At 35.7% G+C, this 26,590-nt stretch overlaps 1 long non-coding RNA gene and 1 pseudogene across 2 annotated transcripts; both read left to right on the top strand.

Annotated features, from left to right (window-relative positions):
* The first annotated feature begins 1,009 nt into the window (after positions 1-1,009).
* LOC113338018 lies at positions 1,010-9,089 on the top strand (annotated as a pseudogene).
* Positions 9,090-10,769: 1,680 nt separating this feature from the next.
* On the top strand, positions 10,770-16,372 carry LOC113338099. 2 transcript variants are annotated; one of them, XR_003354598.1, is made up of 11 exons: positions 10,770-11,136; positions 11,234-11,270; positions 11,673-11,859; positions 12,023-12,229; positions 13,019-13,196; positions 14,248-14,360; positions 14,597-14,777; positions 14,865-14,924; positions 15,175-15,362; positions 15,679-16,039; positions 16,133-16,372. It is a non-coding gene; the product is annotated as an uncharacterized LOC113338099 (long non-coding RNA). The 2 variants fall into 2 exon arrangements; XR_003354599.1 differs by lacking the exon at positions 11,234-11,270.
* The last annotated feature ends 10,218 nt before the right edge of the window (positions 16,373-26,590 follow it).

Raw genomic sequence — 26,590 nt, 5'->3', positions numbered from 1 at the left:
ATTTGCTGCCTTCAAAGGGACAATCATTTGCAAAATGACCACTCAGTGTACAAAAACTACAAATAATTGGTTGTGTTGGACTTGAACCTTCCATTCTTTATGCATGGTTGAAGATGAAGTTGAAAGTGCTTTCATATTAGCAACACACTTAATGTCTTGGTTTTGAAAATTCTAGCCGTTGAGATTGTACTTTGTGCTTAAAGTAATATTTTTATACTACTAACATGTTATAGTACGTCGGCAAAGTCGAGCATTTCAAACCATGTCGACTTACTACTACTCTAATATTGTTTAAACCTGCACAAAAAGACTAAGTTTCCAAAGCAAGCGAAAAGTCGGCATCTTTTATTATTGATTACCTTGCCGGTCCTGGTTAATGTTTCACAGTCGTCATAACCAGTATGAAAGGTCGGCATGTTCTTCATGTTACGACCTGGACGACTAACACTAACATCCTTAGGTCTTCATATATATATATTTTTTAAAACCCTGCCGAATTTAGACCCAGAAATCATAATTTTCGATAATCTAACTTCATGTAACAATCATATTACAAAACAAACTATTGGATTTGAGTTTAGACATCACTTACGGTCTTCTTCTCGCTGATGACGGGTTCTTTTAATCACCTTGAGGGATTGCATTCTCGGGTTTATGGATTTCACTAAATCCAATTTTTCTCTTACCTTTTTCCTCTGATTTGGATCTCTTGATATCACCCGTTGAATCTATATTGCTACTTAATCGTTTAAAATCAAAGAAAAAAAATTTAAAATTTTTTAGGTTTTTAATTTTAGGATTATCTGATTAAAAAATTGGATTAAATTAGTTCAAAGAATATTAAAGTACACCTATTTTAACTACCCTTAGCAAGGACACTAGGTCCATTTAAATTTGCGTATACACCTATTAATATGGGTATATCCAAATATGGCCCGTTTGGACAAGGGCTAGATGACATCAATTCTCCAAAGCAAAAATATGGCCATTTTCAAAAATCATAAAACCCCGAAGTCAACTGCTGTCGTGGTCTTCTTCTCTCACTTCTTCACCAGTAAAAACTCGCATTGAAAACTCAAAGATCTGACGCAAAAAATAAAAACAAAATGAGTACAGTCGATAAGATGTCGATTAAAGGAATTGTTGGTCCTAATGGAGCTGTTAAACGGTATTTCAACTCACTCACTCACTTTTTATTTTATTTTTCAATCTTTTTTGTTTTCGATTATTTCATTTTTTTATCTCTCATAAGAATCATCATCTTTAAGCAGACAATTATAAAGCTTTCATGTACTGGAGAGTTACCTCCAAGTCCAAATGCAGGTCTGGTCATAGTTTCATACATGATCCCAAGGTTAAACTCTAAACCCTTAATTTTGTAGTTCAAATTTTAGGTCATTCCAATTGAACCGCTCAAAAGGCTTTAAAAATGGAGTATAAGAGTGTTTTGCACACTATTAATCCTCACACCAGCGAAGTATATTTTCAATTGGCATTATTTTGTTTTATGTTTCAATTTTTCTGGAAATCACGGAACGTAAGCTAATAGTCTTTTAATTGGTCTCGTCGAATTAGGAGGATGTATCGAGGGATGAATGTGTGAAACTTTCACTCTTAGAAAGCGGTTTCGAATAGTTTATAAACCCTGCACTATTAATCCTCACTCTGGAGAAGTATGTTTTCAATTGCCATTATTTGGTTTTATGTTTTCAATTTTTCTGATGTGTTCGGAAGATATTGCATTGTAATCACGGAACTTAAGCAAGCTATAATTGGTAATTACAACATGATGACGGTGTTAGCTAATAGTAGATAGGATATATCGAGGGATGAATATGAGTGAAACTTTCACCCTTAGAAAGTGGTTTCGAATAGTTTATAAACCCTGCACTATTTCCATGCCTGAATATATATTGAAAATTCAAACCATGTTTAAACTTTTTACTCGACAATTTGTACATTGCTTCTCTTGAATACGAGCCAAGTATAGCCATAGGCAAGCTTAAGTCCATATATCTTGACCCCCAAGAAGCTGAAGACAAGCAACTTTTAAATTCTGTTGATTCGTCCAAGCTTACATAAACAATATTCAAGCTCGGACTAACACAAGCTGAGCTGGCAGATGCTGTTTTTGCCTTACCTTGTTTATGCTGCCAAGCCCGCCATCATATATTTTATTTTATGCACACTTTTCTGCTAATAAGAGATATCATCTGACTATATTAATGCCGTATGCAATGATTTCTGTCCTATACAGAAATTATATTTCCAATGACAAGCGTTATTGCTGATATGCAGAAAGTTCGCCTCAGCTATAGATGTGCGGGATAGGGAAATTCCAGCTTTAATGGGCGTTTCAAAAGCTATTCTGGAAAATGTTATATTTGAAATCAGACACTGACGAGGAGTTACAGGAGTGGGAAGCCAAGTTCAAAGAAGGATTGCACTTTTATAATTTGAAATTAGCAAGCTGGATAGGGAAATGACTGATACCAAGGCAAGACGTGGATGCCCAAGTGAAGTGATTAAAGAATCTACTCGGGAGATTGGCAAGCTTCAAAATGAAATTGATGTAAGTTTCATCGAACCATTATGTATGTTGTTTTTCTAGCTATGCCATGGAGTTCTATAGGTGACTAATGTGTTTTCCCCTTTACAGGAACAGGGGAAAATAAAGTATAAGCGTGATACTTCCATTCGAAGTCTTTTCCAGAAGCATAATTTTTTCCGAGTATTCCCTTCAGTGACGAGGTTGATAGAGTTAGAACAAGGATTGCTGATCTTGAGAAGGACATACAAGACAAAAAGGTTAAGTGAAACAGATACAAGCTTCTTATCCTATCTTTAGCCTCCATATACAAAGATTCTCCCTAGTTTCTGCTGTTTCTTTTGGTGCATGCTTTATTTGATAGTTTGATGTCCTTTTTTTCTTTTAAGCACGTTGTTGCCTTTGAGATTGAAATGTTGAATTACTGAGACCACATGTTTGTTAAATGTTATTTATTTACTTCCCTAATGTCTGCTCTTCCCTCTTTTATTTGCATTTCTGTAAATAGGAGAATCTGTTTTTTTTTTCCAACTCGCTCGATTTATTTCATAATTCAAATCTCCAACTCATTGTATATTCAGATGTCAAATGATTCGGAACTCCAAGTCCTGTGGGAGAGCTATGTGGCTGCAAATACGCGCTACAGTTCATCAGAAGCTCAAAAGCAGGCAAAAGTAACAATGAAGGTGGTCCGTGTGCCTGATGATATTATGTTTGCATATTTGTGATATCAATTTTTAACTTGTAAATCAATGCTTACCATTTTTTGTTACACAGAAAGGTGTTATCAAGCGCATCGAGGAGAAAGAATATGAGCGATAGAATGCTGAGGGTCAGCTTTCAAAGTATAATCAGCGTCTCGTTTTGATGAAAAGCAGAAAAAATGGTGAAAATCTTATTTAGTGCATTTAGTATTTCAAAATTTAACTTTTAAAAGGCATCTTCAATTGCAGTCATTTTTCGATATTGTACGTTTCAGCAAACGGAGTTAGAGAAAAAGACCCTTCCGCTTGAAAAGAGAAGTTTTGAGTTCAACATTAACCAGAAGGAAGCTGTGAAATTGTAGCACTTAATCGTGAGAAGGACGTTCTGAGTAGTGATTCAGAGGACGGAGTAAAGTTGGACTTGAAGAGAATGGAACTGGAAATCAGCCAGAAGTTAATGTTTGACTGCCATTTCTTATTCTTTACTGTTTTGGCTTTCAAAATTGAAGATTACAAGGACAAAATAAGAGGCATGCGGAAAGGGAAATCACTCAAGCCATTGGGTAATTCAACAGCAATTTCCTGTTTTTATCTTTAAGACTTTAACACCATTCAGTGCGAAACAAATCTAGATGCAGTTTTTTGTAAAAATGATTGGAAGTTATTATTCTTGTTATTGATATAGTTCTGAAGGCATTTTGTGGCCATTCGTACAGTTTGCTAAATATGTGATGTCATGCATAATGTTATTGTTTCTATTGCAGGACCCGTAAGAAAGAGTCTGATGACCTGAACTCAAAATCCATTGATGCAGAAAAGGAGGTGAAAGTGCTCCAGAATGAAAATTCAAGATGTAAAAACTAATATTGCCAAGTTTCAGAAAGACACGGATGGTGAGTCTCATCTACTTCAATTACTACAAAAATAAACATTGATAAGGCTTACAAGTCGCATCCGGATAAAGGAAAATCATAACATTTCAGTTTTGAGCTGAGTTCATACAAAGTTTTAACTTTTAACCTATTAGTGTTATAAGTTTGATACAGTAATTTTCTGTTCATATTAAAGATTAAACACCACCAGGAATGTGATGCATGTCTCCTGTTTTTGTTGGGTGCAAAAAGTATCTATGACACCAAATTTTATGTTACAGTATATTTTATTCAATCTGATATGAGATATTTGTATCCTGAATCACTAGTAACATGGTCCGCCGTCAAGACAACTGTGTACATATCCTGTGCACTGGCCTGTACATCTATCATCACAGTCCCTCATGGTTGTTTTCACCAATTGATCTTCCCCTAATCTAGTTTCTGCGTCAATCTTTATATTATACAATAATAAGCATTTACTTATTTATAATAAAGCTTCTCTTGGACGATACAGCAAAGAAAAGCTTTATTGACTCAAAACTACAGTCCTTGGTTCAACAGTCTTATTACATCGACTCTTTTTACAGGCTTTGCGTGAAGCAATGGAAAAAAAAGATATCACGGAAAGGTTAGTAATTTATTTGGAAACAACCTGGGGCTGATTCTTAAAGAACCCATGTCCAGAATAAGTTAGTAAGAATAAGTTGTTATGGGAGTATTTCGACTATGCTGCTTTACATTGAGCCATCCATGTGGACCTACATTATTACCATGTGTATGCATGCTCCGTTCGACTTATTCTTATACAAACCAGGGCTGATTCTTAAGATTAAGATCTCATATCATGTAGAACAAAACATGCACTGAAGTAAGCTTCTCTTTAGTACGAAGCAAAATGGCTAGTTTGAGACTGCTGATGGCAAGCGAATGAAGCAAAAGGGCTGATTGCATCCTCACTTTCAAGTATGAAGTTCTGTTTCAGTCACTGAAGTAACCTTCTCTTTAGTATGAAATAGAATAAAATTAAGCACAACTGGAGAAAGTTGAGCACAGAAGTTAGTTAGAGAAAATATCATAGTATAGACTCTGCAGAGTATAAGAACTCATTTTGTGCATAAGTTGGTGGCCATAAGCGTACAAGCTTTATATTTTGTTCATTGTCTAAATATATTTTTTGGAAGAGCAAACGTGTGTTAAATGATTTTGATATGATCTATTAACCTGATCAAACAACAAATTCAATTTTTGTTTCTGTCTTGCAGCTTGACAGGAGTCATGGAACATTGGCTGTTTATCAGAGTAATACTTCGAAGAACATTGACCTTAAACAGGCTCAATACAGTAACATTGGCAAGCGACACTTTAAACAACTGATCCAGCTAAAGGTCACGATACATTTCTAGTCTTTAATCTGTTGAGTTCTGTTTCTCTTTAGTTAAGTTTCATGTTCTCAAGGTGTGCACTGTTTTCAGACAACTGAAATGGCAAATGAAGATCTTGACCGGTATTACAATGCGCTTGACAAGTAAGCACTTCACGAATAGTTTATTAACGGCCTTTTTGTGTTATTATTGTTTGTTGATTTGAAGAGTTATTCCTCCACATGTTTATCTTTACTCTTAGAGCACTCATGCGTTTCCACTCAATGAAGATGGAGGAAATAAATAAGATTATAAGGGAATTGTGGCAGCAAAGACACAGGGGACAGGACATAGATTATATCAGTATTCATTCTGATTCAGAATGTGCAGAGACTCGTTCTTACAGCTACCGGGTAAGCAAGAACTATCTCATTTCCTGCTGCTTTGTTTTGTTTCAGAAGTTTTTTCATGTTGTTTTTTCTACTATATATTTACAGGTCCTCGTGCAGATTGGGGATGCAGAACTCGAAATGCGTGGAAGATGTAATGCTTGGTCAGAAGGTGAGTAACTATTCATTCCTTCTGATCCATGTTTTCTCATTTTTTAGTAGAAAGACTCTTATATCCAAATCTGACCTTTGCAACTCTTGTTGAGGGTACACAGATGCCAAATCCAAACACCTTTTGCATGTGCCTATTTTTTTTTTCTCATTACTTAATTGTGAAGGGATTTTGTATTCTGTATCTCACCTTTTACTGCACAAGGTTTCTTTACTTTACTTGAGCTTTATAACTTGTTTAATTTATTTAAAGGAATAGAACGGTAATGTTTCCTTGCAGGTTGAGCTGTGTAAGGGACGTGCCATGAAGACCATGAATTGGAAACCTGAAGATGATACACTGTACAACTTGTTCCACAGATCCATGACAGCTCCAGGTGGACTGTGCATGAAGTTTGGCATGTTTTTTCTGAGTTATCGGGAGCGCCGTTTGCAAGCAAATTGTATATTTCTAGGGCCTGGAGTTCAAGGTAATTGTAAATTAAGCTTTGAAATGCTTCTGAACTTGCCTAATGCTTAAATTTGTTTTGTTTGTATGCCTCACATCTCCTTGTCATATTATAACCTTTGCTTTGTTTTCTAGGTTGCAATGGAAGAATCTTCTAGCCTGGGAGCAACATGTTTCTACATTGACCAAGATATTGCTGTACGAATCCTTTTCTTTGTTTTCTCTCCCGTCTTCTTAAAATGAAGACCTTATGTGGATACTATACGGCATGCATCGTGCTTCACACATCTTCCATCAGCATCCTAGGTGCCTTTAACACCAAAGATTCGATGGTTGACATGATTCCAAATTAGACAGTATCAAAAACTTGCATCAACTTTCAACTTCAATTTCAAACGGCTTATACTTGTAAACTTAAACAGGAAATAAAAACGAGTTTAATTTTCTTGGAAAATCGATATGTTTTTTTGCTTTACCCAGCTGAAAATTTTGGATATGATTTTGCCCTTTTTCTTTTATGTCTAAATGAGCTGGGGAATGCAAAAAGCATACTCATTTTACAAGAAAAACTCACTCGCTTTTGCTCTCCTGTTCAAATATGAACCAAGTGCCGGTTTAGATTAAGTGGGTTAGATATTGAAGTTGAAAATCTGCCTGCAGTTATTCATATTCAGGACTAGTTAAATGAATCACATAATGGACACACTTACTTGCAACAATCCACATATCTTATGACGTTGCAAAGTCTCGAATGAATTCGATATAAAGGTATGGTTGTAACTTAATTGTCTCGTCTAACAAAAATTGGAACACAATCTATCTATTAAGTTGTGAAGCAGGACTATTTATTACCATGCTTGGCTAGAAGAACATCCTGATTATCATTAAAGATAAAATGTACTAGTATTTAGTCTAGACCTTTGGACTCCTATTCTATTCAACACATCCGTAGTTGAGGAAAAACTCAAGTGAGAGAGCGACGTTTCGATGAAAAATATTCTTCGAAGTTCATTAATTCTAGCATTAATTCAGGTGTTCTTGGTTCATTAATTGGTATTAATAATTTTTCTTTCCAATCACTCCTCAATTTCTCTGTCAAATCAAGTGAGTAGAGCTGGAGAGGTGTATGTATTTGTGAGGCTGTGATTATGAAGTGGATATGTGTATCAGTTTGATCACATAACTATCATATTTTTGGAGCAGAAAGCTGTCTTCTCGGTTTTTCAATTACTCATTTTTTTCTCAAATAAATACACCTATGCATCTCTCTGTGTTTGATTTGATGTAGGGAGTTGAGGAGTGATTGGAGAGAACTAAGTAGCCAAGTTGCGGTCAAAGAGATAAAAGACGAGTTATTAAGTGAAGAGTAATGGAGAAAGAGGAGTGATTGAATTAGGTATGCAGAGTAGTCATTTTACCATTGGTATGGATTCATCATGAAGGTTTTCTGAAATTACTGATTGATTCTTGGAGTGAAGATATAATTGGGAATCCTATATTTGTTCTTATGCGCAAACCCAAATGGTTGAAGTTGCATCTTAAAAAGTGGGATTGGGAAGTTTTTGGAGATGTGAGTCAGAGTGAAACATCTTCTAGAAACTAATATTGCTTCTGATGCGGGACCGTCTAACATCACGAGCCAGAAGGCCACAGTCTCTAAGGTTGCGACTGTAATGTCTCATTAGAACTCTACAAATTAGCTTCTTCATAGAGAGTTTCTAGTTGGAAAAAAAAATGGATTGAGTTGAGCTTATACATTTTCCCAAGTCTCGGCGAAGGAACTTTGTGGTGGACTTATTTACACGCGTCTTTTAAGGGTTTATGACTTCACAAGGTTTCTTTGCTTTACTCGAGCTTGAACCTCTTTGTTTTTGACTCATGTAAAGGAACATAATCGCAATGTCTATATGCAGGCTGAGCTGTCCTAGGGACGTGCCGAGGCGCTCAGGAACTGGAAGCCTGAAGATGCTATGATGTACAAGTTGTTCTGCAGATCATTAAAAGCTCCAGGTGGACTACTATGCATGAAGATTGGTGTCTTTATTCTGGGTTGGTATCGCCGGTTGAACGCAGATGGTATATCTCCAGGCCCACAGTTGAAGGTATTTTATTTTCTGTGTTCAACAGGTTAACAACCCTGCGTAATTATAGTGTACATGTTGCATATTGAGTATCCTGTAATGCATAATTATGATTGATTCAGATCGTTCTTTAATTGACAGGACATCCGAAATAGGTTGTGGACAAATTGTTTGGGAAAGTCTGCAGCCAAATGTTTCTTCAAACATGAATTTTGCAGAATCTATCCAGTCTTATATACAAGCTTGGCCTACTATATGATTTACAGAGTTGAAAGCCTTGAATATTTTTGAAGAACACAGTAATAGTGTTCACTAAACCTTGAGTATGTTCGTTCACTAGACTAGACTAGACTAATTAGAATCAGTTATTTAGAATTTGATCAACGGGCCAATGGAATGAGCTAAATCATACTCAAAGTTGGATCATTTCTAGACCTTTCGTGCTTGCACAATTCAGTGGACATTGTCTTTAACAGGAGCAATTTTGTTTATAGTAGTTCATTACCCATTGATTTCATGCATCATTCCTGGCTTGATAATGCCTATTGAAGATCAGAGAAGCGGTCTTCACTTGGTTGTACCACCGCTACCCCAGAGATGTTGTAGATTCCTTTGGTGGCCCCTTTTAAAGAATGAACCTATGCAAACTTGACACATAAACAAACAGGGTATAATTCTGGTGTATAATTTCAGTAGACAAGTAGCATGTTGGGTTAAACACAAGCTTCTTTGTATGCAATTTTTTTTTTTTGCATTTTGTATGTCAGTTAGAGCAACTGCAGTGGTGCGAGTATAACCAAAGATCAAAGATAAAAAAAAACGACCAAATTTGAGTTTAGTCTGGTGTGTGATGCTACGGGTGGAAGACTAAATTTGATCGAGCGTAACACTGTGCATTTGCCTGATGTGGGGCGTGTGACTATACGTCCGCCCGTTTTATAAAAAAAAAAAAAAAAAATTGGGGCGGAGGATTAAATCTCCGCCCGTCCCACTAATATTTCAAAGTCATCTTATGGGGCGGAGGTGTAAAGCCCCGCCCCATACAAAATTGAAAAAAAAATGAATCGCGCGGAGATTAAAAACACGCCTGGTGTGGGGCGTAAACTAAATGTACGCCTGGTGTGGGGCGTAGCCTTCAGGTTCCGCGCGATCAAATTTGGGTTTAGTCTTGGTCCCAGACCAAATATAGTCTGGGATTTAATCGATGGTCAGGATTTAATCGATAGTCCGTCCCACTACGTCTCGTTAATAAACCAAATATTTGGGTTTAGTCGCCCACTGTGGATGCTCTTAGGACATTAGACTTCACAGATATGTTCTTCTTGTATTTGGTCTAAAGACTATATTTGTTGACTATGAAACTCGGGATAAGTCTTGTTTCTTCGCCAAGCCTGACCCTATTACCTCATTTTGGCCTTGTATGGGTAGACAATTTCAAGTTATGACCATGACTGAAGTTACAACTCTAACCGTGATGTTTCACTAAAAGCGTTTCAAGTTAGTATGCAAATGTGATGTTTCACTAAAAGCGTTCACTGTAGCTAGTCAAAGACCGAGAGAAGAAGTATCTCTTGGTATTGGAATCCGAGTATATCCGGTGGGGATGCGTCTTAATATAGGCTTTCAATGCTCTTGAGAACCTATATTTTCAATTACAGTGGTTCAATTTTCTAGACTCCATTTTACAAAGAAAAATTTTGGTTTTCTTTTTCTTCAGGAACGTTATATACAAGGTTGGTTTTATTAGGTCAGTTGGGACGTTACAGACATGTAGTGTATTGTATGTATTGGAGTTGCAATCCAAAATGATATGTGTGGGCAATGTTTTTGTTTTTCTGGTCAAGCAATCTGTTGTGACTGATTTCAGCTTTAACTTTAGCTTTTATTAAAAAACTAAACTAGTATGGAAATGTCATGTAGGAATTGACTCCCAGCATTCAATTTGAACTTGAAAACGTAATAATGTTTTGTTTTATGCTTGTTCACTGTAGTTAGTAGCTATCTCAAGAATATGTGCCTAGGCCTAGCAGGCAGCTAGCACCACATATTCACAGAGAAAAGTCCATTGAATATTTTAACTGTGGGGTTATGGTAAAAAAAAGAATACACCGTCCTTTGACATTTCTTTTTCTTATCATTTCTTTTTCTTCTTTGCAGTATAGATGATAAAGCAAGCTAGTTTTACACCAAAATTGTGTCTCAACTAAAACAGAAGGAAAAGGAAAAATATCCTCCATTTTCAATCTTTTAGTTAGGGTTTCTACTTTGAAGACCACCACCACCAGTAGTATCTCTAGAAACATGGTCAAAAGAGATACATCTTTATTCCAAATTGTATCTAAAGATATGTTAGAAAAGGAAAAATATGCTGCTTTCTTCCATATTCATTGGTTTGATTGGGGTTTCTACTTTGAGACAACAAGTTCATCAGTCACCTCCTTGTTATCGCAATGATGGAAAAGTTAATCTACTCGGGAGTTCCAGCAATGGGTCTCAAATCTATCTTGTTGGAACTAATCATGTTTGTAAAGAGAGTGCTCCTCCATTAGTCAAAAAAAGGTAATTTTATATCAGTTTAGTTTAGTGCGTCCATACATTTTTATGTTATTTGCTAATGCCTTTTTTTAATTCCCCCACCCCCTTAAATGCATTGCAGGTGATCGATTCTATTAAGCCTCAAGTAGTTGCTGTAGGTAAAACTCCCTGCATTGTAGTTATCCATCGCTTAGATGGATGTTCTTTTTAATTGAATGAATTTTTCTTCTTTAATGGGTTTTCTTCATTATTCTTGACTATCAATACCCAAAGTAGAGAACATACTGATGGGTGTCCATCCAGGACGACAATAGTATAGTTACCCTAAAGCGATACCATACTGATGAATGCAAATTCAATATTACAAGAATGCTGGAAGAAAATTTACCAGTCCTTCTTACACAGTACCATGTTTTTGTGTACTACCTTGTTTGTCTTTTGTTTAGATGCTGCACCTTAAAACTAGAATCGTTTTAACTTCTGCTTGTATGAAAAGGATGTTAGATATGTAATTTACTATTTTCCTAATTGGAATTTACTTTCCATCCTTCTGAATGCAGATTGAGCAGACCAAGAAAGAAATCGAGGAACCTAGAAACTGGAGACCTGTAAACATTAATGAAAGGCTGCTTTAAGATGTTTTTCAGGTCCATGAGGTCCCCAGGTGACCTTCAGGATAAGATTGATATGTTTAGGGAGGAACGTCGCCTGCAGGCAGATGGCATCATTTGAGGAGAGTAGTTCAAGGTGATTGCCGAGAAAAACATCTTAATCATGTTTTCCAAATATGTTTTGTTGTTGTATTGTTCGATTTGCATGGCAGGACATTGGCCCTATGGTGTTGAAACCATAGAATTTGTTGAAAAAATTGGAAGCCGCTGGTTTTCTAATTCCTTGAACCATATTGCAGGTAGCAATAGAAGAATGTCTACAACAGAAAGAGAAATTGATTCCTATTGATAGACAACTTGAGGATTTTCATATATTTATTCCTTGGGAGATCCACTTGCAAAGAGTTCTGAACAAAGAAAAGAGCAATGCACATTTGATGGATGACGGATCCAGATCATATGTACGGGAAATAACTCGAGTGGAGCGTATGCTTGTCCCGGGACATGTAAGTCACTGATCTCATCTTCCTTAGCATATGCTTATTTTCTCTTTGAAAGACCAAAAATTGCCATTAAAATTGAATTATTTCATTTCCCTTTCCGCTGCTTCACTAGCTGGGATCTTTTATGCGCACGCAACTATCTAAATCTAACCCTGTCATCAATGACTAAATATTAAGCTTCATTTCCATCTGCCAACTACAGCAACAGTTTATATCTTGGTAGTCTACAACCACATAGAGGTAGCCATGCATTTCTATTGGACCACAGCATATGCACGTAATACAATGTGAATTAGCTTGGACATTGATGAATAGTTGACAATTGTCCATCATTTGAACAGCTTAGAAGTTGAATGTGAATTCTTGTTTTTTCTTCTTTTCTTTGTAGGAAGGCAATATAATTTGCATGGTAAATGATCAAAGTGACCAAAAAATAGTCATCTGACTAGTGGATCTATTAGGAATCCAGCTTTATATTGTCTATAAAGTTTGACTCCCATTCCGAAACCAAAACATCATTTTGAGCTGTTGTATTAGAAAGTAAAATATTCTTAAAACACAATAGCAACTCCAGATGCCATATACAAAACCCTCATCATGTTGAGCTGCTAAGGGCTAAATCATCTTGTTTATGTCCTGGCATAATCGGTTCCTTGGTAGCTTTTGTAACCTCCAAGCATCAGCAGTCGAGTATATTTTTAGCATATCTGTGTAGTGCAAATGAAACCATAGATTCTTTTATAATGAATTTTGACTCTGCAAATGTGAACGTAGCTACTTTGAATTTGACAGTGTAAGATGATGGTTGAAGATAGAGAGGTGTATATGTTTACAATGCTTCGAAGGATGGCAGAGAGACTTATAGTGGCAGTGGTTGGGATGGAATTGAACTATTATGGAAACGTGCAGAGGATGCTGATGATGATAAGCTTCTGCTGGCAACATCAGAAACTGCGGGTCTGCAGACAGGGTAATCTCATCTTCTGGAACTTTTTGCTTCACTTTTTCTGATAATCGCTCAATTGATACCGAGCATAAACTAAGCTATTCATGTGAGCTTTGGTTTCACGAAAATTCTTTCTAGAGAGTTGAAATGCTTGTACAGTTCTGGTACCCTGTGTCATATATTAGTCATTCTAAATTTCGAAGAGTGTAAGATTACCCTACTTTAACAATGTTTGTCTTTAGTTGTGGCTGTGTTTCCTGTGGAACTGGTTAAATAAAATTGTAACTGCCGGAAAACCTATAGTACACCCAAATGATGATTGTCTACCAAAAGGTATAGAACAACTTCGATATTGTTATAAACTCAAGACATTGTTCTCATTAACTCATAACTCTATTGAAATAATGATGACACAGTTAAGGAAAATGGAAGAATATAAACCCTAGCTCTCAATACCAAAAACTCTCTCACAATAATATCTCCCAGACCATGAAATAACTTAACCCTTCTACAATGCTATTTTGCTCCTTATATAGGCCTTTACTCTCCTTCGTCTCTTCTCCTTCTTCTCCGAGATTTAATATTTTCCTAGAGTTTCTGCAAAATCTTTGTTGCGCACTTGTCTATAACATTGGGTGTTCTGTTATACGTATCCATAGTTGCGCACTTGTCTATAATAGTCACCTTGGATTGCTGTAGAAGGGGAAATAGATCTTATAGTGTGCATTTATAGCTGTTGGCTTGTTACAAAATTGTGTATGGATTGTTAACATTGGATGCTTAATATACCTTGATTGGGCTCTGTATTTTAATGTTTTGGAATCAAATGGAATGAGCGGCAGCCATACTTTGTACTTGGAAGTTCTATAGGATCAATTTCTACTCAATCTATGTAGTAGTCCCATACGATGTGTTATTTCGCTTCATGTATGGATTATTCGACTCTATCTATGTGGATGCTTGGGTACCTGCTCATTTAAGCTGGGTTTTATAAAGTAAACCTTGCAAATTACGCACTCCAGTTATAATGTGTAGAATGCATTATTCATTTTTTTTGTGGTTTATGGCTAGTTAGGTCCTGTATGTTTCTTGAAGGAGGTAAAGAGAAATACACATCGATCTGTGGTTTGTGTGGCGGCTCCAGCGAAGATAGTTGAGAAATGTGAGACAAAGACTTAGATGAAGACGGTACTCACTTCTGATAACTCTTCACAGTTTGGTTTCATTTTCAGTGTTTGGGTTTGTGATGTAATGTCATTTTCAGTTCACCTGGTCGACGAAGTATAGCCGGTGGTGCAATGTTGTCAGCATATCTGTTTTACTGATGCATGGACACACAGATATCTGTACATAGGTTCTTTCTTTGGAATACTCACCTAGTAAATGAGAGTGCTTACACTTCATGCACATGTCGTTGTTCACAGATTGCTTGCTGCAGCATTGGGGATTTATAAGCTTTCACCAGTATTCCAAGATAGACTGACAGTATTTACAACGGACTGTAACTCACCAGCTCTCCTTTTCATATATAATGAACATTTTCTTTTCTTAGACAGTGATTTTAGGAAACAACCTCAAACTTTCTTTTTCCATGATAGTGAAAGGGTTAGTTTTATTCCCATGTCTAATTGTTTTTTTTTTGGTCTGTTATTTTGGTGTAATATGATTTCCTTACCTTTAATTAATGAACAGATACAAATGAAGCGGCTCCCAGTGACGATGATGTTGAGGAAATCAAAGAACTAGCCAAAGGTGACTTCCTTAGACTTGACATCACTTAGCATGTATTACTAGTGGAGTCATTCTACATGTTCTACAGGTGCAAATTTAATGTTAGGCCTAATACTTATGAGTTGAATGCTCATCTGAAAGCTGATTTCTTTTATTGAAAGGTTGCTAAAATTGTGAAACCAAGATTTGAGATTTTCTTTCAATCATGAAGCAAAATGAGTAGGTTTTTATGGTGTCTTACGATTGGTTCTCTTTTGTTGGTATTCCATAGTACACTAGGAGGGGTGCCAAAAGAATCCGCCTTCATATTCTCACCGATGGTCGTGATATTTTGGATGGTTCAAGTGTAGGGTTTGTTGAAACTATTGAGAATGACCTTGCACAATTGCGAGCAGATAGCATTCATGCAGAATTTGGGTCTGGCGATGTCGCATGAATGCCACAATGGACCATTACGAGGTATTAGAAACTCTCTTGACCAGGCAATTTGTAGCTTAAAGTTTTTATTTGCAGAAATACACCAAATCTGTTCCGTCTGAAATAGACCATTTGTACTGGTATATTCCCACGCAAAATAATACCTCTCAAAGTTAGGTAACCTTTCTTGTAAGACCATATTCCGTTAGGGCTATCCCTGGTACCCTGTAGATTGCAAAACTCATACTACGTTGGAAGTATAATCATGATCACATGTGCTTGATTATAGAATGATATAATTGTATGTTTTCGTTAATAATGCCTTCAGCCGGGCACTGACAGCTTTCTTTATTATTAGAATGACTGGGGTGTTGTGAAAAGAGGATGGGATGCTCAAGTTCTTGGTGAAGCAGCATACAAATTTAATAGTGCTTTAAAAGCATTTAAAAACACTGAGGGCAGAACCAAAGGCCAATGACCAGTACTTGCCTCCATTTGTCATAGTCGATGATAGTGGCCCAGTTTTGGACGGCGATGCTGTTGCGACTTTCAACTTTCGTGCGGATTGTATGACAACTTCAAAGATTTTGACCGCACTAGATTCCCAAAGATCCGTTATGCTGGTATGCTCCAGTATATATCTATTTGCACCACCAGATATTGAGAAGCTCTGGTGGTGTATACTTGGTGCACAATGGTGTCCGTACTTTTGCCTGCAGGTATGGGGGATATTCTTATCTCTTAATTTGTTGTTGAGTAAAGCTGTATAATTTTGTGGCTGATTTCTAATATGATATCATGTCATTCAACAGTGACGCTGTTAAGTTCAGGACATCTTACCTTACTCTGGAACGGGAACAGATCTGGATACTTTAAAGAAGATATGGAAGCAGTTAAGCAAAAAACAATTCTAAAATTTGTATCTTGTATGCTGTTCAGTCAATAGATATGTTGCTCTTCCGATGATCCATGATGAGATCGAACAAATTGGTGGAATTTATCTTGTTACTGCCGATCATAAAGATAACAACTCTAGCTCTACAAATAGAGTACGCCCATTTTATTAAGATTTTATAAAGATAATCCAATAACTGTGAAAATCAAATCCAAAAACGATATGGATGTAAGGAAACAAACTTGCAGAATATACCTTTGCCGAGAAACTAAACTAAAGCTATGAGTAATGGAGAATTGTAATAAATTATAGACATAGTCAAAATAGATAATCTTTATGAAATATTAGCAGTATACGTTTAGGACCAACCCTCTCTCTACTTCAAAGTTCAATGAAATATGTGGGTGACATAAACATAAAAGTATTTTCCAAATCTCTTATAGCAAAAAAAACAAAACAATTAACTAGACCCTCCAAAGGCGTTCAAATATGTAGACACCACTAGCAATTACCGTATTGTGACCTATGAATCTGATGATTTATTCACTTTCAGAAATACCGTAGTCATCAATTGTACCAGGTCAATACACTTCAAGTAAACCTTGATCTCTGGCTTATGGATGCATTATTATCACAAGTGAAAGGAAGCAATTCTAGGAGCATAAACAACTGCTCGAATACCTTTATCCATAGACTTTATTATCTCAGAAATCTTACTAGCATGTGAAAGCATATTATAAAGCACAAGTCTATTCCCTTGTCTCAGTAACAACTCATTGTCCACGATCTGCAGATAGATTGACGATATAGTACCATAAAACAATTTGCTCTCAAATGCGCGCATCCAAAAGAAATAGTGTATGTGAATTGTACGAATTCTAGAGAGCGTATAATTACGTCATCGAGGGAAATGGGATAGCCTATATAGAGTAGTATTTATAGCGGACACTCAACCTAGCGATTGGAGATCCCATGGTTATCTAGGTTCAAAAAGGACAACCAAGTTGTAAATTTATACTCACCGGAAACACTGCGAGAGTTTACTCTCTTTCCCATTTCTATGATGAAACAGTGTTGCCTGTCAAGTGAGAGGCTGAGATTTTCTCTTAATGATTCCTATGGCTTAGTTTTCACTAAGAAAATATGACAGGATACTTTTCAAATAGGAGATCACCTATATGAGTGTGAAGTGGGGCCGCTCCTATGATAACTGTAAGGCTAAGTTAATCTTGAGCACTCATGAAAACCAACATCGTTCAGGGCCGAAATGAACACAACCGAGAACCGGATATATAAGGAAATAAACTGTGTGATATCTATTGCATCGGTTTACATCATAAAGTTGGGCGGTGTATGACATCGTCTTCACCGAACAACTAGTAAACCCGGTAGGTATTCACTACGGAAGATTCAAAGACAAAAGCTATCTCTCTCGATGCAGTGATGTTCCGCGCACAAAATCTTTCTAGTGTCTGCATTAAACTTGCATGAATTTCTATTCAATGTGGGGGATTGTTGGAATTTTTGAATAGAAATATGAATAGGTGTATCAACTCACTTGAGTCATTAGTGTCCTATCCCAAGGGATGTGACTCTCCACTAAGGATTGTGACTCTTCATGAAAGGACTTCTCCAAGAGTCACCTCTAAACCTATATAAACCTCACTCATTCTCCATTGCAAGTATGGTGTTTTTAGAGTCATAAAACTAGTACTAGAAATTTAAGAGTTTGCATGTGTCTTCAAGAGTAAAGAAGAGTTTGTGCTACATATATTCGCGTTCGCTGTTCGGTGATATCGAAGTGCTGCGAAAAACATCGAGGTATTGTTGAATGTTGTAGACATATGCCGCTAAATCTGTAACAACATTATATACAGGGCATCAAATGTCTTAAGCAAAGAGATTACTCGCCTCAATATACCCAAATAAGTTTGTTTAAGTTTTGTGATTGATCATCTTTTTCTATCCTTCTTTTCTTGTTTTGTTGTTGGTATTACAAGATGTAATGCATAAGTGAAAACCGTGTTACAAAGAGTTGTAACGGATCTGTGGATAATACATGAGTTGTATTATTGGAGAATCGGTAACAAAAATAGTTATCCAACAATTTACCATGCTATCTATTTACCATGCTATTAATTATAGTGCAGGAAGTTGGTGTACAATACAATCGATATATGTGACGATCCATTCCATGACTCCAACTCAACCATGATATGGCTTCCTTCTCTTCTGCGTTAGCTACAATGCCTTGCAGGTATTGGAGAGTTAATCCACATTTCCTACGCTCACCCATCCTGACCAACGCTTAAGTCTTTGCATACCTTAGTCACAAATGTAACAAATAGATGGTTTATTGTAGTCATTATAAGAACATAATGGAATTTATAAACAATCGCAAGCTTTAACATCTGAACTAGATAACTATTTGGTTTTTGCCTAAATATTGACGTCGGAAAAACTTTGCAGTCTGTGTTGATCTTAATTGAATGCTTTATTTATTTTTTTGGTCAGGTCCAATTTGACGAGGCTAATGTACCATAATATTTTTAGGAGGATCGAACATAAATATTTATTTCAGTAACAATTAATAATTAGAGTACACTAGCTTCACCTTTGAGTTTTTTGTTTCTCAACGGGGATAACATGACTAATAATGCCCTTACCAGAAATGCTGACAATCATTTTTTTTTTTTAATTTTTTGTTGATCGGTAAAGTATTTGGTGTTGACAAGTTTCAAACTCAGGTAACTGGTATTGTCATCCAATAACTTTACCATGATAATACTACAGTGACACCAACAAAAATGCTGACAATCATAGCACCTACATTTTTCTCATTTTATCTTTTTTTTTGATCGGTAAAAAGAATTATATTGCCACTAGAAAAAAAAGTACACAACAAATTAGAGAAAGACCAAGCTCCCCCACCCCCACAAACAATGAACAACTTACAAAGTAAGCCCAAACAAACTATTCAAACATACCTACGAAAAACTACTCAAGCCACAGACAAGAGTCCCCAACAAAAAAATAAAACAAGACCCCTAGGGAGGTTCAAAGAAAATGTTCTCCCAATTGACAACAACATCTTCAGGATGAATGCTTTCGAAACCAAATCTCGAAGAAGCCCAATAAAAAGTTTGAATTTTGATATCAGAAATAAGAGAAGACCACTGCCGAGCTTTGCCGTTAAACGCTATATTACTCCTTTCGAGCCAAATATTTCATATTATGATAGTAGGCAGCCTCTTCCATATCTCCTTACCCAAAACCAATAAACCACTAGAATTCCAACTAGAAATGATACCCAAGATTGAAGAAGGAGCGTCATCTAGTTTTCTTGCGCAATTCCTGAAATAGTACCAAATGCTGATAGCAAATTCACAGTGGTTAAACAGATGGTCGTTGCTCTCAGGATGCGTTCGGCAGAAGATGCACCGATTAGAAATAGGCGAGCCATTAGTGGAGATAATGGCTGAGCCCTTTTTTTTGTAAGTTCACTAGAGTAGGCAGTCTATCTAGGACTGCCTGCCAAAGGAAGAAGGCGTGTTTTAATGGCCAATTTATTGACCAGATCTTTTTTCTTGGAAAGGACTCACTAACCGCCGCCAAGCCAACCTCCTTAGCATATCCTGACTGAACTGAGTAGACTCCATTCTTATTACCTACCCAAATCATTTCATCATCCTCATCCGGAGATACCTGAATAGTGTCCAGTAGCGGCAAAATCATTAGCAGCTGCTGAATTTCACAATCATATAATCTCCTTCGACTATTCAGGCCGAGATTACAATTAGTACCGGCTTCATCAGAACTCAAAGCATCCATAATGGAGATATGCTTAGTAGTCGAAATGTTATACAACGTCGGACATAAAGAAGCCAAAATTCCTTCGCTGCACCATTTATCCGCCCAAAGCCTAACAGTGTCTCCTCTACCAATCTTAAATTGGATAGAGCCAAAGAAGGTGTCAGCAACTGAATTGATATGCCTCCAAATGCTCACCCCATATGGATCCTTGCAATCCTTAGTTCTCCAAACAGTGCGATTATCCCCATTTTTCTCATTTTATCATTTACCTCTAGAGGATCCTAGGTTTGGTAAGATAGGTAGGATCTTTCGCGCTTATCACATCAGCTGCTTACCCTTAGTTCCCTACTTTTTACGCTTAGTTTCCTACTTTTCTTTTCTCTTCGACAAAAATCTTTTTTCTTCGATAAAAATACCCCTTATTATTTGTATACATGATCTTTATACGTGATATATTGGTACCTTTGGGCTGAAAATTTTAACAATGTTTGTAATAAGTATCAAAGGTTTCATGATTCAAAACAGTGTCCTCACATTTTGTGATAAGGCATGGTCATGGGCTTCATGTAGTTTGGTGTAAGTTGGCTGGTTGCTAACTGAAACCGATATCCATTCTGGTGTCCAGAAGGTTTAATGGTAGATACGGCGTTTTAGAAAGGGTGCTAATGAAAATATATTTAGAACTTATTTTACCATCCAGTTGAATTTTCATATTAAGATTTTTTACCAGGCACAGAGTCGTGCAGTATAATAAATGTCTATTCGATATGGGTTATAGAATCCACCCTAGGTATCACAATGAGATGCATAGTACTTCAACTTACTATGTATGAAACTTTGAACTATTGAGATCTTATGTGGTTTATTGTATTCCTGCAGAAAGACGAAGCTACGACGATTTGATAGAGATGAAATCACTATATGTTTTAGGGACTAGACCTGTTCACGAACTATATTTTATGTTTGCAACTTCCTCTTATCATATTAATTAGTTTCACTGTTTTTGTTCTTAGGTCTACTTTGATTTGATGGCAATGTGGATGATTGAAATTTTAGTTATGGTAGAGGTATTGCCAATTCATGGATATTTAGTATAATGTGGAACTGTTTGGACTGGTAATATCGTTTAGAATTCTAATTCGGATAAGAATTGCTACTGTGAGTCTACCTTTGGTGCTACATGATTTGCAAAACTTTCTACAAGCAGGTAGATAATGTACATGACCAGGGTTCTTGCAGCAAGTGTGGTATTGAGTACCTAGGAGGTGTGTCGTGGTATGGAAAAAATAACATATACCTCTGTACTGATGGTTTATTTTACTGATCTTTTTTGTACCAATCTATGGTTAAGAGAATATGACATTCACTGTCATAGGGCATAATGCGGGAAAAATGATGAAGTACACGGCCGAAGAACTCAGCGAAAAGGTAAATGGAAGTCCCCTTGCAAGTTTAATGATTTACTATTTTTAGCTTAAAGAAGCTGCGTTCATTGGTGCACATGATCCGTTCTGCAGGTGAATGAATCGGGTAAAGCTGTGAGAGTATTTGATCGAATCATGAACGATATCTTGGCTTTGTATTTAAAGTACCCATCACAGGGTGAAGTATAACAAACCAGTCGGACAATATCAAAGTGTTCAAGGGTCCATAGGAAAGCTTCTGATGAACTGGAGTCCTGGACTTATCCAGACAAGGGCGGGAGGAGAGGTGTTGCTAGAGAACTTGAACGGGTGGCTCCACGCACACCCCCAGAAAATGAAGCTGGACAAATATCACAACCACATCTAAGTAGAAACGAAGATTCTTTATTTTATTTTAAGGTTAGGAACATATTTGGATTATTTGATGCTCTATGTGTGTTTTTTTAGTTGGATTTATTTAGTATGCTTTTGGGAACTATCCAGGTAGTACATATAGGAATTTGATTCAGTTTTATTAGTGATTTGATTAATTGACAATTTTCTTGGTTGATTTTACTATATCCTCATCTTCTACAAATTGCTATTTATTTGTCATGGTAATTTGAGGGTGTGGAATGGCTGCAATGGCTAATTATGACAGATATAAGAATTGAGTATTACCATCATAATGCTTAATTATTGTTTAGGTAAAGTTGGGCCTACATAATTACTGGCTAGGTAAAGTCTTAAGAGCAGATTGTATATTATTCATTTCCCATCCTTCAATCGCCCTTGCGTTCCAATCTGTCAGCCTTACAGGTAGTTCCGTTGTAGGGGATATGGTACCATCTCAAGCTTTTGTTATTGGTGGTCTAGGCAGTGTCAAAAGATATGGTGAAGGTGCAATCAGAACTGGGAGATTATGTTATATTATGAACATTAATGTTAATGAATTATGTGCATTTACATTTTGAGATAATTTAAAGGTGTAAGTAAATACTAAGTATACATGACTCTACTGCAAATACTACTTGGTTTGAGGTTTATTAAGGAGACCATCTCTAGATATGTCAGAGCAAGACGAGTTATTTTCTCATTTGGATTCACATGAGCATTTGAATAATTTCTTCAAAAATTATAGACCTTTTCTGTGGATTAATTTAGAATAAAATGATCAAATTCTATATTTGTAGTCAGTCACTATTTTGAAACGCATTTGTTGGATTCATTTAATGGAACAAGGTTATTTTTCATTTTTATAACTACTTAACCTACTATAGAATGATTGAGTCACTAATGTCGTTCGAAGACTGGAGCTCTGCCAAACCGATCATCTTAAAATTTCTGTGAAATGGGTAAGAAAAATGGCAATTAGCAAGGCAGCACCTTATTTGCAAGGAATTCTTCTGTGTACAAAAAGAGACTCAATTATAGGAGTTCAATAATTTTTGTTCTAAGAAAAAATTTTTTTCACTGTATCGTCATCAGTAAGCGAGTGGCGATACGAATTGAGTATTCAAATTATAGGGGGTAATTTGAGGGTGCAAACCGGCTGCAAGGGCTAATTCTATCAGAGATAAGAATTGAGTACCTTGAATAATTCTATGCAAGAGCTATACCGTTAACAACCATAAAAAGCTAAACAATTTTGGTGTAAATATGTGCTATGAGAAAACGAATTCTCATCTTTATCAACCATGAAATTATTTATTTTTAGATAAACAACTAAGGAAGTTGGAACAGCTGGAATATTGGTCTAGAAAAAGCAATAACATGGTTCACAAGAAAATGACAAAATTTAAAACAGAGCAAGCAGAAAATTTAAAACAATTCAAAAAATATTTGAAGTAAGAGTGCGGTATGCTTCCATAATCGGAAACCTTGAACAAAATAGTAACCCAGTTAATATAGGGGCAGGACTTCAAAACTCACATATTCAGTTGATCAACCAACAACGTTTCAAAATCTTTTTAAGCTTCGATACAATTCGATCAACATTTTGGTTGTACCAATATACAAAAAATTGGTTGATGCATTGAGTTTCCATTACAAAAGGTGTAGGAAAATAACATATCTAGAATCGATAGTCAATTGTGGTTAAAGCATTTTTAGCACAAGATATTCCTTAGTAGGTAACTGAAAATTTAATCTTACTTTCATTATGTACTTTTCAAAGAAAGCCGAATTGGGGTATACTTTTATTAATTGAGGGATATGCTACCGGCATGGTTGTCCAATGATGCCGGCATGGTCGGTGGACTGCATGTATTGAAAAACCATGCCGGCAACTACAGTGAAATATCCCCTAATTAATCCTTCTTTTCAAACTATGCACGTAGCATATATATAGTTTCATTATTAAAGGATATCAGATGTTTCTATTTACTAAAAATATCCAGATTAATCGATATTTTTATACATGTTTTATAATGCATCAAGACGGACTCGGAAGGGGCAAATTACCGCCACACAAGATCAACAATTTCTACCGGAATCGATACGCTGGATTACATACTAACTGAGTTATCGATTGGTGTGGCGTTAATATCATATATTTGTCAAATTTGGGCAAGAAAATTGTAGTATATCCGAACATACTATTTCTGGACTTTTAGGTTTTTATATTTAAATTTGGAAGCTTTAGTCATTTAAATATCGTATTTAGTGTAACAAGATACTTTGTATGCAATGATTTTCATTTAGCCGTGACATGTTTTATGGTTATTACTAGCAATTTATTTATTTATTTTAAAAATGAACGAGAAGATTTACTATTTCTTACCATACATGTGTATTTTAAACAAGAGAATATTATTTAAATACCCCTCAAAATCCCCATTATTTCTAATAATGAGAATATATATTTCATTACCACTATTTTGCTTCCATGAATTAGATATCCCCGTAATATATCCAAGGATACGGCCGTCTAAAACGTTCAACTGGTATCAAACTATTATCAAATAAAAAATAATTTGATAATCAAGATTATCAAACAGAAAACAATTTGTTAATAAAGAATTTCCTTAAATGTTCTGATGCATCCGAGGAACGGGGCGGAGCCATTCCTACCAGATCTGGTGCGTCAGATCTGAAAAGTAATTCGATTTAAATTATATTTAACTGCAAATTTTTTTTTATAAAATCGAATACAATGTAGGGGTAAAAAAATCACCGTTAAAGGAACAATGTTGGAATTGATACATGATCTCCGTGGCATATTCAGCGTGGAAAGAAAGACATGTCTACATGAAAGGAGGGCCATGGTGCAATAGATGTGCGGTTATAATAAACGTGCCAATTCTAAGGTAACAAGTAGAAATGTTGAGTTATAATATTCGTCTATTTCTTATTACATTTTATTACAAACAAGATGTTACTAAACTAATACATGCTTTGTGACAATTACATTCTCCAAGTTATAGTACACGATGGTAATGACATCGATATATTTGCAGCAATAGAACAAACGGCTGAAGTGGTTATAGGTAACAATATAAAAGTAACAAAAATGATGGCATAGTCAATGGTTACATATAACCGTGATGTTTATGATAAGCATAATGTTCAAGAAAAAAAAAGAAATAAAGAATGGAACCTCTTAAATAATAATTTTGTTTTCTATATAAGTTGGACAGATTGTATAAAAGAAACATTAACTGCAATAGGGAAATCAACGGTCTTAGATTCATACTCGAAGAAAGCAAATTCTAATATCTCACTCGAAAAGCACATGACGTATTTCATTATGATAATTCTTTGGAGAAAGCATATCTATTAACCAAAGAATAAATGGATGAGTAAAACTCATGACAAAGAACAACTTCAGACACCTATTAAGAAAGGTCTGGTAAAAAAAGAAGAAAGCATGACAGCATAGAAAACAATGATGACGTGCCAACGTTGATATAACTGAATGAACATGATGATGAAATTGACGAGATTCTGGAGAGGGATCCTGACATGCCACCGTTGGTCGAGATAAATAAAGAGAGCAATGAAGTGTTTACTTATTAATAGAGATTATAAATAGTATGAGTATGTATTTTTAGAGACACCGCTTTTGAGATATATATTTTTATCTCCGACAATATATTGTTAAAATTTTTTAAAACCAAAAGTGGCAATATTAAGCTAAATGGATACGAGTCATAATTAACAGTGCTAACATGGCGTTCTTTCTTAGGGACCATTGCCAATTTTGGATAAGGTGTATTAAGCTGTATCATGGAACTACGCTTAAGTAGTAGTTCAAGCACCACCAGCAAACATAAGGTGCTACGCAAAACTGGATTCAATATAATATTGTTACATTGATCGACTTCTAAATCTCAACATAAATAGAGCTATATATTTCTGCAGTAACACTGCATGCACACTTCTTACATTTCACAGTTCTTTTTATTATCTTTTCAAAATTGCATTTCACAAATTTGTATGCGATATATATATCTTCCAAATAATTTATAAGTAAAGTTTGTGGATATGACAATTTGTTAATAAGAAAAAGGTTGGAAAGAAAACATATAATTATATTCAATTGCAAACAATTATAGAGATATATAATTTAATTAATTTAAATCCAGAATTTATGGATTCAGCTTATTTTTAGTTATTTTAATATCTGGCTATAAACTTCATATATGAATTTTTATGTTTATAATACCTAATTTAAATCATCATATCATTAGACACCTAAAGGGTATCAGAGTTACTTATTCCTTTAGAAAATTAAACTAATCATAGACTGCTCGAACAAAGTCTAATTAATTTTTGCCCCGCCCCGCTAAATTAGTTGATCCCATCCGTCCCGATGCGTAGCACGGGTCAACAGGTGATTGACTACTTAACATGTATTTTGGACGATTGGGATAGATTTCTTAATTTTTGACGCTCCCAACTCAATTAGTAAAAATGCAAGGTGCTCTTAATTTTTTTTAGGTTGTTGATCTCTTCAGATGGATATCAAATCCGAATATTGAACATTCTCATCCACAAATAAACCAATTTATCTAAATACCAAAACACCATGATTAAAATGATGAAACATAAGCATCAGAGAATCAAAATGGAATAATATAGTTGATGAATCAGAGCACCAACTTAACTATAAGCAACATCCTATAAAATCCTATTCCTACTAGCCTAAAAATCTAAAT

Source organism: Papaver somniferum, unplaced genomic scaffold, assembly GCF_003573695.1.
Source record: "Papaver somniferum cultivar HN1 unplaced genomic scaffold, ASM357369v1 unplaced-scaffold_18, whole genome shotgun sequence".
Taxonomy (NCBI): domain Eukaryota; kingdom Viridiplantae; phylum Streptophyta; class Magnoliopsida; order Ranunculales; family Papaveraceae; genus Papaver; species Papaver somniferum.
The sequence above is the reverse complement of the archived record's forward strand: the minus strand, read 5'-3'. Positions and strand labels throughout refer to the sequence as shown.